Source organism: Bos grunniens, chromosome 6 (genome assembly GCF_055505025.1).
Source record: "Bos grunniens cultivar Pamir isolate PY7600 chromosome 6, Bosgru_T2T1.0, whole genome shotgun sequence".
NCBI lineage: Eukaryota > Metazoa > Chordata > Mammalia > Artiodactyla > Bovidae > Bos > Bos grunniens.
Genome location: NC_141170.1, coordinates 26128985 through 26145228, shown reverse-complemented (window position 1 = coordinate 26145228; position 16244 = coordinate 26128985). Strand labels below are relative to the sequence as shown.

Sequence of the window (16244 nt, the reverse complement as noted above, 5' to 3'; positions counted from 1 at the left end):
GTAGGCTGCAGTCCATGGGGTTGCTAAGAGTCGGACACGACTGAGCGACTTCCCTTTCACTTTTCACTTTCCTGCATTGGAGAAGGAAATGGCAACCCACTCCAGTGTTCTTGCCTGGAGAATCCCAAGGATGGAGGAGCCTGGTGGGCTGCCGTCTATGGGGTCGCAGAGAGTCGGACACGACTGAAGTGACTTAGCAGCAGGGCCTCATAGCTGGTTGCAGAACTGAGAATTAATAGTTTAATTTTGGTAACTAGAATAATGGATCTTAGGGATTAAAAGTCCCAAGAACTTTATAGTCAAACCAAAGATCAGAGAAATTAATTCAGAGAGTTGGTTTTTCAGAGATGAGCCCAGAGCTATGTCCCTAGGTTCCTGGGTAGAGCTCTGTTAACTATCCCGCAGTGGATAGTTAGCCCTTGCTTCTCGAGGGGTATCTTCTCCTGAAAGGGGATTTTGAGGTTTGTTGATTTAAGTCACTGTATAAATCTCTGACGGGCTTCCCAGGTGGTGCTAGTGGTAAAGAACCCGCCTGCGAATGCAGGAGACATAAAAGATTCAGGTTTGATCCCTGGGTGGGGAAGATCCCTGGAGGAGGGCATGGCAACTCACTTCAGTATTCTCCAGTATAGGGTTGCAGGGTTCAGACATGACTGAAGCAACTTAACATGCATCAATCTCTGGAACTCTAGAAAGTATTTATTGAAATAATGCATTATTTCAATAAATTTGCATTGCATGCATGTGTGCTCAGTTGTGTCTGACTCTTTGCAACTTCATGGACTGTGGCCCTCCAGGCTTCTCTGTCCATGGGATTCTCCAGGCAAGAATACTGGACTGGGTTGCTATTCCCTTCTCCAGGGGATCTTCCTGACCCAGGGATTGAACCCAGGTCTCCTTCATTGCAGGCAGATTCTTTATTGTCTGACCCACTGGGGAAGCCCTAAATTTGCATTAGTATATTAGTATATAGTATTAGTTCCAAATCAAAACTTTTCAACTAACTAAATCCATTCCAAGAAAGGTTATCTTCAATCGGCTTGAAACTAATTGAAGGAGGGAAGGAGCCAGTGAAATTGGCCTGCTTCTATTCAGATGCTAGGGTCTTAGGAGTTCTTGAGTCCATGCTTGAAATCTTTTTGGACTTGGGGACTCTGCATTTCTTCCAACAGAGAATGAAAGAATTGTGTACCTGACTTTCATGCAACTCTCATAAGGCATCTCATATTTTTCAAGATGAATTGCAGATGAACTGATAGCAGAGTCACACAGCTTCCAAGTCAAGACTAGAACCTGGTCACCCTATGGCTTTACACCAAAAGCAAAGCAGCCCAGACTCTCCTGAAGCTATGTTTTATTTGGCCCACAGAATGGTGGTGCTTTTTTTACTTGAATTCATTTTCAACATTGAAAACTGGAAATTTTCATGTGAAAATTCCAGATGGCCTTTTTTTTTTTTTTAGAAGTTGGAGCTCAAGGAACAGTGAGCCCACTTTCTGCAAGGCCCAGGCACTTACTCCAATACCCCAGGTTCAGCTTAGTCCATTTGCCTTCTCGGTTCTATAGGAACCAGAGTCATGACACCTGTTTCACCCAAGCTGCCATGTTGAGACACCTTGTCAGACTGTTCAAACAATTTCTTATCTGGGTTATACATACCAAATATGTCTGGCACTTGTTTCCTAGCAGTTGAAAATAATGAGCCAGATTTTCAAATAGGTGAGCTACTTCCTGGCATTAATTCTGGCCATTTAAAAGAGTGTTTTCTCTGTAAGCCCTTAGTTACCATGTGGGATGCTCAGCATACACATAATTTCAAAAATTACTCTTTTCTTAATGGGTTTGCTTAGTCATCAGGAAATTTTGACTTCTTAAGTAAATGAAACATTTGGTATTTGTGAAGTCAAAGAATTTATTTAGGATAGCCACCTTGTCATCTGAAGAACTTATGTTATGGACTGCATTGTGGCTCCACCCCCCTACCCCCCAAATTCATATATTGAAGTCCTAACCCTCAATATCTCAGAATGTGACTATATTTGGCAATAGGGCCTTTAAATATATACTTAAGTTAAAATGAGACCGTTAAAGTGAGCCCCAATCCAACCTGACTCCTGTCCTTATAAGAAGAATTTGGACATGCAAAGAAGCACTAAGGGATAACACAGAGGAAAGACCACACGAGGACACAATGGAAAGGTGGCCTCCTGCAAGCTAAGGAGAGAGGCCTCAGGAGAAAACAAATGTGTTGACATCTTATTCTTGAACCTCTAGCACCCAGATCTGAGAATATTCATTTCTGTTGCTTAAGACAAGTATTTCGTTACAGCAACCCTAGCTAACTAATAGAGCTTCCTAAGTCATATTTCTTGAGAGGAACCTCTGTTTCACCTTATGAAATGTATGCAATACATTGTTGATTGATAATTCCTCTTGAGTTTATGCAGCTAGAAGCCCAAGTTGACTGATGGCTGTGATTCCTTAGCTGCACATAAGAATCATCTGTGGATCCTTTATAACTAACTACAGGATCATCGCCCCAAATTCTGACTTATTGGTTTGGGGTTGGTCCTGGCCCTCTGGTTTTATAAGCTTCCCAAGCAGTTTGCAGGTACAGACTAAAGTGAGAATTAACTGATTTAGAGGGAATTATCCCCCCTCCTAAAGAAGGGCCTGGGTTTCTGCAGTTCTCCCCTGGGAGTCCACAGCTGACCATGCCATCCAAAGGTAGGCAGGATAGATTTACTGCCTGTATAACAAGACCTCTGAGGGCTTTGAGTAAAAATGAGCCTCTGCCCACGGGCCTTATATTAGTGTTGTTGTTGTTCAGTCGCTCAGTCGTGTCCGACTCTTTGAGACCCCATCAACTGCAGCACGCCATGCTGCTCTGACCATCATCTCCTGGAACTTGCTTAAACTCATGTCCATTGAGTTGGTGATGCCATCCATCCATCTCATCCTCTGATTCCCCCTTTTGCTTTCAGTCTTTTCCATGATCAGGGTCTTTTTCAGTGAGCTGGCTTTTCACATCAGAACCCCCAAATCTGCAAGTGGCCATAGCTCTGCCTATGAGGCACTTAATTCATGTGTGTGGCCTGGCTAGGGTACAGGTTTTGGTGGTGGTGTTTTTTTAAATCTCTTATCTCCCTGCCACTGATACCCTGTGTTTAATTTCTTGTCCCACCTTCCATTCCAGTGGAGGGTGGGGCATTCTGGAAGGTATTCCAGGAAGTTGTGGCTTTCCCTCTGCGCCCTGGGCATAGAGCTTGGAATCGAACAGAAGGAACAGCCATTGCAGGAAGCATGTTCCCAAGGCCCAGGCCCATGTGGTTTTCCCTCCAGCAATGTTGAGATTGACTTCTTTCCTGGCATGCTGGACTGTTCTGTGGATTTCACTGCTTTTTGCCACATCTCTTACCATTAGAATGCTGTTGTCTGACCTTCGTGGCTATCTAAGCTTGCTGATTTTATTAACTTACTTCCTAGCAATTCTCAGCAGTCTCTCACGAGCTAGGTAGAGTGAAAACATTGCCCTGTACTGTTATTTTCCAAGAGCTGCATGCTCTGTATGCGGAGAACAGTGGTGTTTTTGAGAGTAAAATACAAGTTAGTGCAACTAGGACTGTGTTTGCGCCTTCCTTCAAAACCTCTCCTGCAGTTTGCCGGTGTGTGTCTAATCTCTCTCTCTGCCATCAGATGTGACATCCTGACCCCATGTCATAACTTCATTCCCTGATAAGTGCTGTCTCGGTAAATTCAACTGTCTCATTGCAGACCGGTCTGACCTGATGAACCACAGAAAACTTTAAGCACATTATGAAGTGCCAGTGAACACTTTTATCACAAAAGCAGAGAACTGGGTCACTTTCAGGACCCCACATTTCCCAAGTGACTCAGTGGTAAAGAATCCACCTGCCAATGCAGGAGACGCAGGAGGACATGGGTTCCGTCCCTGGGTTGGGAGGATCCCCTGGAGAAGGAAATAGCAACCTGCTCCAGTATTCTTGCCTGAGAAATCCCATGGACAGAGGAGCCTTGGTGGGCTCCAGTCCATGGGATCTCTAAGAGTTGGACACAACTGGGTGACTGAACACACACACACACACACACATATACACGGAATGTGGTTTTAGAGCTGTAAACTCACTGAATCCTTACCTCACAAAGTAGGGACTGTCATGAAGAGTCGGACACAACTGAGCACAGGACCCCACAGATTATTGGAAAAATTTTATAAGGAACTTGAGCCTCAAGTTTTGATTAATTCAAGGTGGTATCATCAAAATCCCCAAAAAGGAAAAAAGAACAGTTTGCTGAATTGTAGGTCTAGAGTTTAAGAAAAGTCCAGTGAAACTCAGTATCTCTTAAAGCTGGAGAAAGTTTTGGCCTCATTCAGTGCAGGTAATATTTGTAATTACAATCTTAACCTGATCACCTTAACCTGATTCAAGTGATGATACATTATTACAGCTTTCCTGAGTTAAAGTATTGAAAAGGTATAATCCAGAAAGGGACTTGAACCTACTGTCTTTTAACTGAGATCACAGACGGTCTCAGGGCTTAATAAAGCTCAGGTTCTTGATGTCTCATCGAAGAAAGAATTCAGTGAGAGACAAAGAGATCAATAAAAAGTGGATTAATTTAGAAACACTCCAAAGTGTGGGTCATCTTAGAAGGTAAGAGTGGCACCAGGGTATGGGGTTATCAGTTTTTATAGAAGTGGGTAATTTCACAGGCTAATGAGTGGGAGGAGTATTCCAGCTCTTTGGGAGAAGGGATGGAGATTTCCAGGAATTGGGACACTTCTCACTTTTTCACCTTTACTGTTGGCCTTGGAACTGTCATGGAGTCTGGGGTGTGTCATTTAGCTTTGCTGATGTGTTGCAATGAGCTCGTACTGAGGCTCAAGGTCTAGAGGAAGTCAACTCGTCTGCCATCTTGGCCCTAGCTGATTCTAGCCAGTTGATGTTGTTTTTCCTCAGGCTATGTCATTCTTTTTTGTTTGTTCGGCTGTGATGAGCCTTCAGTGATGCACACAGGCTTTCTCTGGTTGTGGTGAGCAGGGTCTACTCTCTCGTTGCGGGGTGCAGGCTGCAGGCTTCTCATTGCGGTGACTTCTCTCATGTCAGAGCGTGGGCTCTAGAGCACTCGGGCTTCGGTAGTTGCAGATTCTTGGGCCCTAGAGCACAGACTCAGTAATTGTGGGCTTAATTGCTCCTCAGCCTGTGGGATCTTTCCAGAGCGGGGATTGAACCCATGTCTCCTGAAATGGCAGACAGATTCCTTACCACTAAGCCACCATGGAAGCCAGGGCTATGTTATTCTTTTGAAGTCTGTGCCCTGCCCGCTTCCCGCCTGAGTCAGTATGGCAAAGATCTTCCAACTCTTATATCTTGAAATTTTTTGAAAGTAAATGGCAAACAAGCAGGGATTGGAAGAGATATGTGTACACCCACATTCGTAGGGGTATTATTTACAGTAGCCAAAGGTAGAAGCCACTCAAGCAAGTGTCTATCAACAGATGAATGGATAAGTAAAACGTAGTATGTACGCATAACTTAACATTATGCTCGGTGAAGTAAGCCAGGCACAAATAGAGCAAATACTGTATGATTCCACTTCCATGGGATTACAAAGAGCTGGACACAGCTGAACGACTAACACTTTCACTTTTCACTTTCCACTTATATGAGGTACCGAGGCACCTTCCCCATTTCAGTGAATTATGTCATCATCCAACCAGTTGCTTAAGCTTGAAATCTGGGCATCTTCCTTGAGCTCTTGATTTTTCTTACCACCTCCTACATTTAATCCAAAGTAACAGAGCCTCTGTCTGTCCACTCAAAGACTCGTATACAGATGCTTGTAGCAGAACTTCAGACACATTATGATAAGAGAAAGAAACCGGGCATTAAGAATTACATACTGTATGATTCCATTTATTTGAAATATTTAGAAAAGGCAAATCTGTAGAGACAAACAACAGATCAGGAGTTGCCTGACGTTGAGGGTGAGAGCAGGGATTAGGCATAAGGGAACTTTCTGAGGTGATGAAGATATCCTAAAGCTGGATTATGGCAATGGTTGCAAGAATCTATGGAGTCTCTAAAAATCCCTGATTTATACACTTTCAAAAAGTTAGCCAGGAAAGCCTGGCTGGCTACAGTCCATGGGATCACAAAGAGCTGGACACTTCTTAGCGACTGAACAACAACAACAAAGTTAGCATCTTATTTGGAAAGTAACTTAGATATTTTGTAATGAATCAAATAGATTTTTTATGGGCAGGATGCAAAGAAACATGGCTGCTTGTATCAGGAAAGAGATTTTAAAGAAGGGTCCACACAAAATTAACAAGGCCCATCCACTCCACTTCCTAACTGTTCTCCCCACTGGCCCTTCTCTTTAATTCTCTCTGGCATTACAATTTAAATGTTTTGATCAGACTCTTCTTACTGTAAATCATTCTGTTACTTCAAGTTAGGAACAAAAAAAGGAAAAGAAAATGTCTTGTTTATCCCCTTCCCCAGCCTGTATTGATAGGAACAGCAAGCTCAAACTGTGTGGGAAATTTCCTGCCTTAAGATTTATTTACTCTCTAAAGAAAAGCTACTTTTATTTCATTATTTTTTTAAGCATACATGGGTTTTAATTTGGTGAGAAAATATCCTTGCCATTAAGAAGATTCTGCCTCATTACCTCTTATAAAAAAGCCCTCCTCCCCAAATTTGCAGAACTAAAGGAAGCATAAATTAAAACAACATTGTTGTTTGTCGCTTTGATCAACAAACACCCATCTCCAAAAGAAAAAAAAAAAACTGCAAACCAAGCCAGATTCAAAAACAGTCCATTCCCAAAGTCAAAGCAGTCAATATAAACAGCTTAGTCTCCCAACTGGATAAGAAAGAGGAAAAAAAATGGGGGAGGGGGGATGGAGTTGGGGGGTAGGAATAAGAATCGAGAAGGGAAGAAATTTCGATTCCTTACTTCTCCTGTTGGCCTCTCTGTCCTTAATCGTTAGCTCTGTGAGTTTCCATCAGACTTTTGTCTGGGAATTGAGTAGGAAGGACTTGATTCTAAAACAAAGTCTGATGGAGACTGGGCTTCCCAGGTGGTGCTAGTGATAAAGAACCCCCCTGCCAGTGCAGGAGACATAAGAGATGTAGGTTCGATTCCTGGGTCAGGAAGATCCCCTGGAGTGGGAACTGGCAACCAACTCCAGTATTCTTGCCTGGAAAACCCCATGGACAGAGGAGCCTGGTGGGCTACAGTCCATGGAGTAGCAAAGAGACACGACAGAAGCAACTTAGCATGTTGAGTAAAGACTTAATGTCATCTGTTCTTTGAACCTCAAAAGCTTCTTTGCCATCCCCTATCACACATAATGTAATTTTTAAACTATCCTATTGGCCAGTGGTTCAAAAAGAGATATTCTCCAAAGACAGAGGAAGATCTCTGTTTCTGCAAATGCCTATGTATTTCTCTTCTGCTTCCTGCTTTTGTCCACATAAAGAGAAAGAATATATGTGTATAACTACGAGGCTTCCCTGATAGCTCAGTTGGTAAAGAATCCACCTGCAATGTGAGAGACTTGGGTTCGATCCCTGGCTTGGGAAGATCCCCTGGAGAAGGGAAAGACTACCCACTCCAGTATTCTGGCCTGGAGAATTCCATGGGGTCCATGGGGTCACAAAGAGTCAGACATGACTGAGCAACTTTCACTCACCAGGCAACTTGATAAGAGAAGAAAAGGGGGATAAGACAGCCAAATGAGCTGTAATTTATTTTCTTCTTTGCAATATATTTGGTTGTGTTATTTTTCCTTTTTTTTTTTTTTAAGTTTTCAAAGATTTTTAATTGTGGTTAAAAAAAACATGACATCAAATTTACCATCTTGGGACTTCCCTGGTTGTCCAGTGGCTGACTCTTTGCTCCTAGTGCAGGGGGCCTGGGTTCAATCCCTGGTTGGGGAGCTAGATCCTACATGCCACAACTAAGAGTCTGCATGCTGCAGCTAAGACCTGGTAGAGCCAAATAAGTGAATAAATAAAAATAAATATTTTTTTTAAAAATGTACCACCTCAGCCATTATGTACAGTCCAGTAGTTAAGTATATTCATATTATTGTGCAGCAGTTCTCCAGAATGTCATCTTGCAAAACTGGAACTCTGTACCCATGAAGGGACAACTCCCATCTCTCCCTTTTACTATTGTTTTTCTGGCTTCCCTGGTTCCTCAGTGGTAAAGAATCCGCCTGTAATGCAGGAGATGTGAGTTTGATCCTCGGGTCAGGAAGATCCCCTAGAGAAGGAAATGGTGAAGCACTGAGTAGTCTTGCCTGGAGAATTCCATGGACAGAGGAGCCTGGCAGGACAGTACATGTGGTCGCAAGAGTCGGACACAACTTAGCGACTAAACCAACACCACCACCACTGTTATTTTTAAACTGGAATTGAAAAGATGGAGTCTTCTGGTTCTGTACAATGTCTGCATTACCTGGTATGTCAGGAAGTCAAAATTTTCAAGTGTTTCTTAGGTAATGTGAAAGATAGCTGTTTTCCATGAACAGTCATCCCTTGTTTACATTTCTCTAGGTCGTTCATCTTTTCTTCTCTCCTACACATCCTAAGATAGGTGATTGATTGTTAGTCTCTCAGTTGGGTTGCCATTTCCTTTTTCAGGAGATCTTCCTGACCCAAGGATCGAAACTATGTCTCTTGCATCTCTTGCCCTGGCAGCAGATTCTTTATCAACTGGGCCACCAGGGAAGCCCTGGTGAGGAAGAAAGCAAATCCGGTTCTTAAACCCTTCGCAGGCTGGCCTTTCTGACTCTCCCCCTCACATGGGGATCAAAGACGTGAGTTGTCCTCTAATCATGGAGAAACTTCCTCCTTACCAGGAGCACCAGTAAATTTCCAGAAGCCACGTCCTCCTGCCCTTCCTATCCTCCCCTTTCCCTCCACTCTCTAGCAACTGTGACTCGCTGGTTTCTGGTCTCACGGTTCATGCCAGCTGCCAGGGTCCCCATTTGGGTTGGCTCCAGTTTTCTGAAGCCTGGCAGTTAGTTAATAAGAAAACCAGGATGTAAATCACGGCTCGGACAGTTTCCTGTGGGGGAGCTTTTAAGTTCCCATCAGATCTTTTCATTCATTCCAGCTCATGAAGAGGAGACCGATGCTCTCTTCAGACACAAATGTGAATATAGACCAGAGATAAACAAGGCGGGGTGCCAGCAGGAAGCTGGAGGGAAGCTTAAAGACAAGATGCTTAGCATTGGCTTTCATTCTTTTGCCTAAAACTCATCCATTTAATGAACTGATAGAGGAAGTGTTCTCACTTGACAATTAGTAATATGAAATTTCCACTGGTATTTTTTAAAAAACAAGTTTTAAAGCACTGTTTGTTTTGTTAACTCACTATAGTTCCAAAACTCTGATGGAACATTTATTGAGGATTTATTCTGTACCATGAGACTTCCCTGGTTGCTCAGTGTAAAGAATCTATCTGTAATGCAGGAAATATAAGAAACTCCAGTTTGAGCCCTGGGTTGGGAAGATCCCTGGAGGGGAACAATGGCAACCCACTCCAGTATTCTTGCCTGAAGAATCCCATGGACAGAGGAGCCTGGCAGGCTACAGTCATAGAGTTGCAAAGAGTCACACAAGACTGGACTGAAGCGATTGAGCATACACACATGCATCCTCTACCATGCCCTGCAACAGACATGGATAAGAAGGATGTGGTCCCTGCCTTTTAGAATCTAACCGTCCATCTAGTTGTCAGAACCCTGGAGTATATTACACTAGAGAAGGCTGTTACAGGCTAAGAAACAGAGTCAGGCAACCCTTGAGTTCTGTAGAGGATGAGATAAGGTAAGTGAAGCACTCAGTGGAGAGACATAGTGTTTGTTAAGTGACAAAGTTTATTAATATCAATAATAGCATCATCCAGATAGATATTAGCTCCCAGGAGTAGATGTAATACAGAGCGTACACTCTGTATTAAAACAAATAATGCTTCCAAGCTGTGTATAAGTACCAAAACTTTAGTCTATAAATTCCAAGAGTTGGGGGGAAGGCTAGAAAGGTTGGGGAAATGTTTTAAGAGACTAGGACTTAACATAAACAAAGAGAACAAAAACAACATGGACTCATAAAAACAAGATGATGGGCATGGGTGTAATGACCTGGAAGCATTAATTCACCCAGTACCAGCATGTGCCATGCACCTTGGGCATCGAGATGAAGGAGTTGTAATCCCTTTCCTAACACACCTAATCTGGGAGGGGAGATTTTTGTTTAATGACACCAGTGGCTCTGTTCAAGGTAAAATGTGATAAGAGCTATAGAAGATGATTCAATGCTGTATTTTTGAACATTCAGAGGTAGGAGAAATTACTTTTGGTTAAGAATAACAGATCAAATTGCCAACATCCACTGGATCATGGAAAAAGGAAGAGAGTTCCAGAAAAACATCTATTTCTGCTTTCTTGACTATGCCAAAGCCTTTGACTGTGTGGATCACAATAAACTGTGGAAAATTCTGAAAGAGATGGGAATACCAGACACCTGACCTGCCTCTTGAGAAACCTACATGCAGGTCAGGAAGCAACAGTTAGAACTGGACATGGAACAACAGACTGGTTCCAAATAAGAAAGGGAGAACATCAAGGCTGTATATTGTCACCCTGCTTATTTAACTTGTATGCAGAGTACATCATGAGAAATGCTGGGCTGGAAGAAGCACAATCTGGAATCAAGATTGCCAGGAGAAATATCAATAACCTCAGATATGCAGATGATACCACCCTTATGGCAGAAAGTAAAGAGGAACTAAAAAGCCTCTTGATGAAAGTGAAAGAGGAGAGTGAAAAAGTTGGCTTAAAGCTCAACATTCAGAAAACTAAGATCATGGCATCTGGTCCCATCACTTCATGGCAAATATATGGGGAAACAGTGGAAACAGTGAGAGACTTTGTTTTAGGGGGCTCCAAAATCACTGCAGATGGTGATTGCAGCCATGAAATTAAAAGACGCTTACTCCTTGGAAGGAAAGTTATGACCAACGTGGATAGCATATTGAAAAGCAGAGATATTACTTTGCCAACAAAGGTCCATCTAGTCAAAGCTATGGTTTTTCCTGTGGTCATGTATGGATGTGAGAATTGGACTGTGAAGAAAGCTGAGTGCCAAAGAATTGATGCTTTTGAACTGTGGTGTTGGAGAAGACTCCTGAGAGTCCCTTGGACTGCAAGGAGATCCAACCAGTCCATTCTGCAGGAGATCAGCCCTGGGATTTCTTTGGAAGGAATGATGCTAAAGCTGAAACTCCAGTACTTTGGCCACCTCATGCAAAGAGTTGACTCATTGGAAAAGACCCTGATGCTGGGAGGGATTGGGGGCAGGAGGAGAAGGGGACGACAGAGGATGAGATGGCTGGATGGCATCACCGACTCGATGGACATGAGTTTGAGTGAACTCCGGGAGTTGGTGATGGACAAGGAGGCCTGGCGTGCTGCGATTCATGGAGTCACAAAGAGTCGGACACGACTGAGCGACTGAAGTGAACTGAACTGAAGAATAAGAGAAGTTTCATTGAGTAAAGACTATATTTTGCAGGTCCTGAGAGGTTGGCAAGAATTTCCTTAGTAGAAATTGGAGTTGAAGAAGGAACCTCCATCCAGACAATGGAAAATGTGAGTCGAGTGCTAAGGAGGGAAACCAAGGCATGCTTGCAAAATGGTAATTACTGGACTCATTGACAAAAAAGTCAGTGAGTCAGTATGGATGGAATCAAGCAAAGTGAAATGTCCTTCATTTGGGAAAAAGCACAATTTTTAAGGGGAAAATATAGTAACTTTCCATTTAGTCAAGGGAAAGAAGAATATTTTGGAGTGATCTGAGGCTTTCCTCATATTCCACTAGACATATAGGCAAAAAGTATTTTTAAGTAGCTTTCTTTATCTTGGTGCTCTGAATGGCACTAAAGTCTCTACCTACACAGGATAAATGTGCCCATTTTCCTTCATCCTCTACAATAGTAGTCCCCAGTGTTTTTGGTGCCAGGGACTGGTTTTGTAGAAGACAGTTTTTCCATAGATGGGATGGGAGTGGAGGGAATGTTTTCGGGATGATTCAAGTGCATTACATTTATTATGTACTTTATTTCGATCATTATGACATCAGCTCCACCTCAGATCATCAGGCATTAGATCCCAGAGGTTGGTGACCCTTGCTCTAGGAAACAGCAAGACCTCGTCCTCTGGTGAAAGTGGCTTGGCCTGCATTCTCTTGGTCATGCAGGATGGTGTGAGCACAAGGCCTAGGCTTCAGAGTCAGGCAACTGTTTAACTCTTCATTTCTGCCCCTTCTACACTTTGACCTTAGCAAGTTACATAAAATCTGAGCTTCCGTTTCTCTTCTGTAAAACAGGACTAGAAATGGCTACCCTGAGGTATTGTTGTAAAAATTAGAAATAAGGTATATAAATCCCAAGGCAGGAGTAAAACTAATACTGGGCACAAAATGGATGGTGACTGGTACTATTACTCATAGGCTACGCTCAGCTGTTTCTGGTCTACCATTGAGAAACGGCAGCCAGCAGCCTGCAAGGACCTGCCCAGGACTCTGCTATCGTATTGCCTTTGGTCAATCAACCACCCTCTGGACACCTCCCACAGGTGCTGATTATAAGAACTTTAAAAATAAATTTTCTCCCCCATCTTATCTTCTGGTTCCTAGGCAGGAGCAACTAAAGTATGCTGAATAATGCTGACATCCGGCTTGGAGTAGAACAGTTTCCTGAACACCTGCTGGGAGAAAGTTGTACTTAAAAGCAAACAAGCTGGAAAGCAGAGAACGTTTTTCCTCTTAGTGGAATCTACATGTGAAAGTATAAAATAAAACTGTGTGACTTGAGGCAAATGAAGAAGAGCCTAGTAAATGAACTATTAATCATAGTGCTTGGTGACTAGACTCTTTTTTTTAAAGCACATTGTTTGTAGCTTTTTTAAAAAATAAGGGGAGACAAATTGGCTTAAGTCAGTAGTTAAAATGAGACTGCCAAAAAAAGTAAACAGAAGCTGCATTTCTTTGTTTTTATTTGCAGAGCTAGAGACCCCAATACTTCAAGAACAATGAAGCTGCCCACTAGGTAGTGGAAAACTTTTATTTTCAAAAATAAGTTTACAAATGAAGATAAGGTAATTAAAAAAAAAAAAACTAAGAGATTTAACTCCCTTTAAAAAAATATGTAGACATTAAATACCATGCTGCTTAAATTTCATTAACAGTAAATTATCAAAGCAAGTCATTTACATTTTAAAAATTCCGGTTGGTTTTACCCTAACAGCCTTTCTTGTTTTTATCTCTTGAAGTTATACTTTTGCAGCACCATGGGTTGTTCTTAAAGCAGCGTTTAGCAATGTTGATGTCATTTAAATATTTAAAATACTTATGTATATTTAGGGTTTCCCTTGTGGCTCAGCGGGTAAAGAATCTACATGCAATGCAGGAGACCTGGGTTCGACCCCTGGGCAGGAAGATCCCCTGGAGAAGGGAAAGGCTACCCACTCCAGTATTCTGGCCTGGAGAATTCCATGGACTGTGTAGAGTTGGACACAACTGAGCGACCTCCACTTTCACTTTTCACTTTCAAGACTTCCTATAATACAAACTTAGGAAGAAAACCTAGTCAGTAGAATAGATGTCTTGATGCTATTAATAAGATGTCCTTTTTGAAAGGCCTAAAATTCTGGATATGATAGAAAGACCAAATCAATTAAAAGAATAATAATTTGGTTTTGTTGATGTTTTGTATCATTATGAAGAAATAATTGTTGGTGTCTTTGATGAATTCTCTTTGTCAGGGGAGGAGCTCTTTACAATAAAAAAGAGTTTGTAAGTAGTGGAATATCATGGTGCCTTTAGACATTAAGACACATTTCTTTTTTGGAAAAAAGATTTATTTGTTTATTTTCTTTGATGGGGGGAGGCTGTGCTGGGTCTTCATTGCTGCAAGCAGGCTTTCTCTAGCTGTGGTGAGCATGCTTGGTGCATGCTCCGGCTTCTTATTGCAGTGAATTCTCTTGTTGCGGAGCACAGGCTCTAGGTGCACAGGCTTCAGCAACTGCAGTGCGTGGGCTCAGTAGCTGTGACTTGAGGTCTCTAGAGCACTGGCCCAGAAGTTGTGGCTCACGGGCTTAGTTGCTCTGAGGCATGTGGGATCTTCCTGGGCTAGGGATTGAACCAGCTGGCCTTTGCCATTGCAAGGCGGATTCTTGACCACTGGACCCCCAGGGAAGCGCCAAGTTACATTTCTAGAAACCATTTGTTCAATATGTATGCCAGTTTATCACAGTATCACCTGTCTTTGTTTCCAGTTGTGCTTTGTATTTATATATTACATATGATTAGATTCAGATACTCAACTAGACCATAAAACGCCCCTCCTATGGCCCCGTAGGCATGCAGCTGTTTTCTTCTCAAGTCTACGCTGCCCAGTCTTTCTTCTTTTTCTTCTCTTATCTCCTGCATTGTCTCAGTGGCAATTTCTCCCCACCTGGCCACCATGCAGGCACTCAGACAAGGAAGCAGTTCTTGTTAAAATACAAGCTGCAAACCAATGGCAGAAATTGCACTGCATTGCATCCCTAAATTGATTATGCCTCCCTTTCCTCACACCTTTCCCCAGTCCTTATTTATCTTCATCTATATCTTCATTAACTTATTAATATTTTTCTAGAAAGAAAAAAAAATAAGGTTTACACCTTTCATCAAAACATTTTGGGTTATGTCCCAGAAAAGATTTCAATCCTCAGTTCTTAGGCTTCCTAGGCACCATCAATGCAGACACTCAGCTCCCTTGATAGAAAACAATGTTCACGCTTGTGTGCAGGCCCAGGTTAGGCTGAGAATGCTGGCTGGCTTAGCCCTGATTGCCCTTGGCCACTCCACCTCCCCAGTCTCCTGGTGACAAGGACGTACTGGTATTTGAAAGCACTCCAGCTGAACCCATGCTCTTAAGGACCCGTCACTTCTGGAGCTTTAACTTTCAGGGTTCTGGGCTGACAGTTCTCATTGTCACCTAGATCACATGTCTTTTTTTTTTTTCCCCTTCACATACCAAGCACACTTCACCTTCTTCCGGAAGGTTGCTGCCGCTGATGGGAGGTGGCAGCTGTTCACAGTTCACGTCAATCCTGTTTGGAGCTTTAGGACTTAAAAGGGAAAACCCTTTTGCCAGCACGACTATAGTCACTTTTAAGCTAGTGAGATTTCATTGTTTGAATTGTGCTTGACCTGAGCACCTTTTACAAGTGAATTTACAAAGTGGCTTTTCTCCCATAAAATTTGGACCAAAATTGAAATGAATATCCAGAACTGAAGATTTTACCATCATTCTCTGGCATGGTCATCATTCTCCTCTATGCAAAGTTAACTGTGATTATAAGTACAGCCTAACATTGAATATTCATTGGAAAGGCTGATGCTGAAGCTGAAGCTTTAACACTTTGGCCGCCTGATGTGAAGAGCCAACTCAGTGGAAAAGACCCTGGTACTGGGAAAGATTGAAGGCAGGAGGAGAAGGGGACGACAGAAGATAAGATGGTTGGATAGCATCACCCACTCAATGGATCTGAGTTTGAGCAAATTCCAAGAGATGGTGAAGCCAAATTCCAGGCAAGCCTGGTGTGCTGTATAGTCCATGTGGTCACAAAGAGTTGGACATGACTTAGCGACTGAACTGAACTGACTATGCCAGGCATTCTTCTAAGTGTATCATATAAAGTTTTACATCTAAAAGTCCAGCAAGTGTATGACTCAGGTTCAGTTTTAGCTCTCATTTTATAGAAGAGAACATTGCTTCAGGGAGCTGGTAATGACCACCTGAGGTCACATAGTAGGTGCTATGGCCAGGATTCAAATCTGAATATTCTCCTCCCAGAGACTGCACTATTAACCACGATGCAACACTGAACCCACAGGAGTGGGAGCCCACCCTAGTGGTAAAAATCAATGAGCCCATCACCTCCCATTCAGTTCATCCTTCACAAGCCACCAGCATGACTTCTTGAAGGTACAGATCCAATCATGACACTAGCGGAAAGTGTTTCTCACTGCCTACAAAGGAAAGTCTAAATCCTGAAAGTGATCTAAAAGCCTCCTCTGCTACCATCTGCCTCTGTAGCTATGCTGTTCGCCACCTGCCCATTCCTGCCATGTTTCTTCCGGTTCCCCAATCGG

General features: G+C 42.7%; 1 protein-coding gene and 1 long non-coding RNA gene across 7 annotated transcripts in view; both read left to right on the top strand.

The window, feature by feature from the left end:
* The window catches only part of SHROOM3 (shroom family member 3), a 331538-nt gene that overhangs the window by 228723 nt on the left and 86571 nt on the right, over positions 1 to 16244 (top strand). The window lies entirely within an intron of this gene.
* LOC147370435 (uncharacterized) lies at positions 11 to 12958 on the top strand. Its single transcript, XR_015165273.1, has 2 exons — positions 11 to 11695; positions 12741 to 12958. It is a non-coding gene; the product is annotated as an uncharacterized LOC147370435 (long non-coding RNA).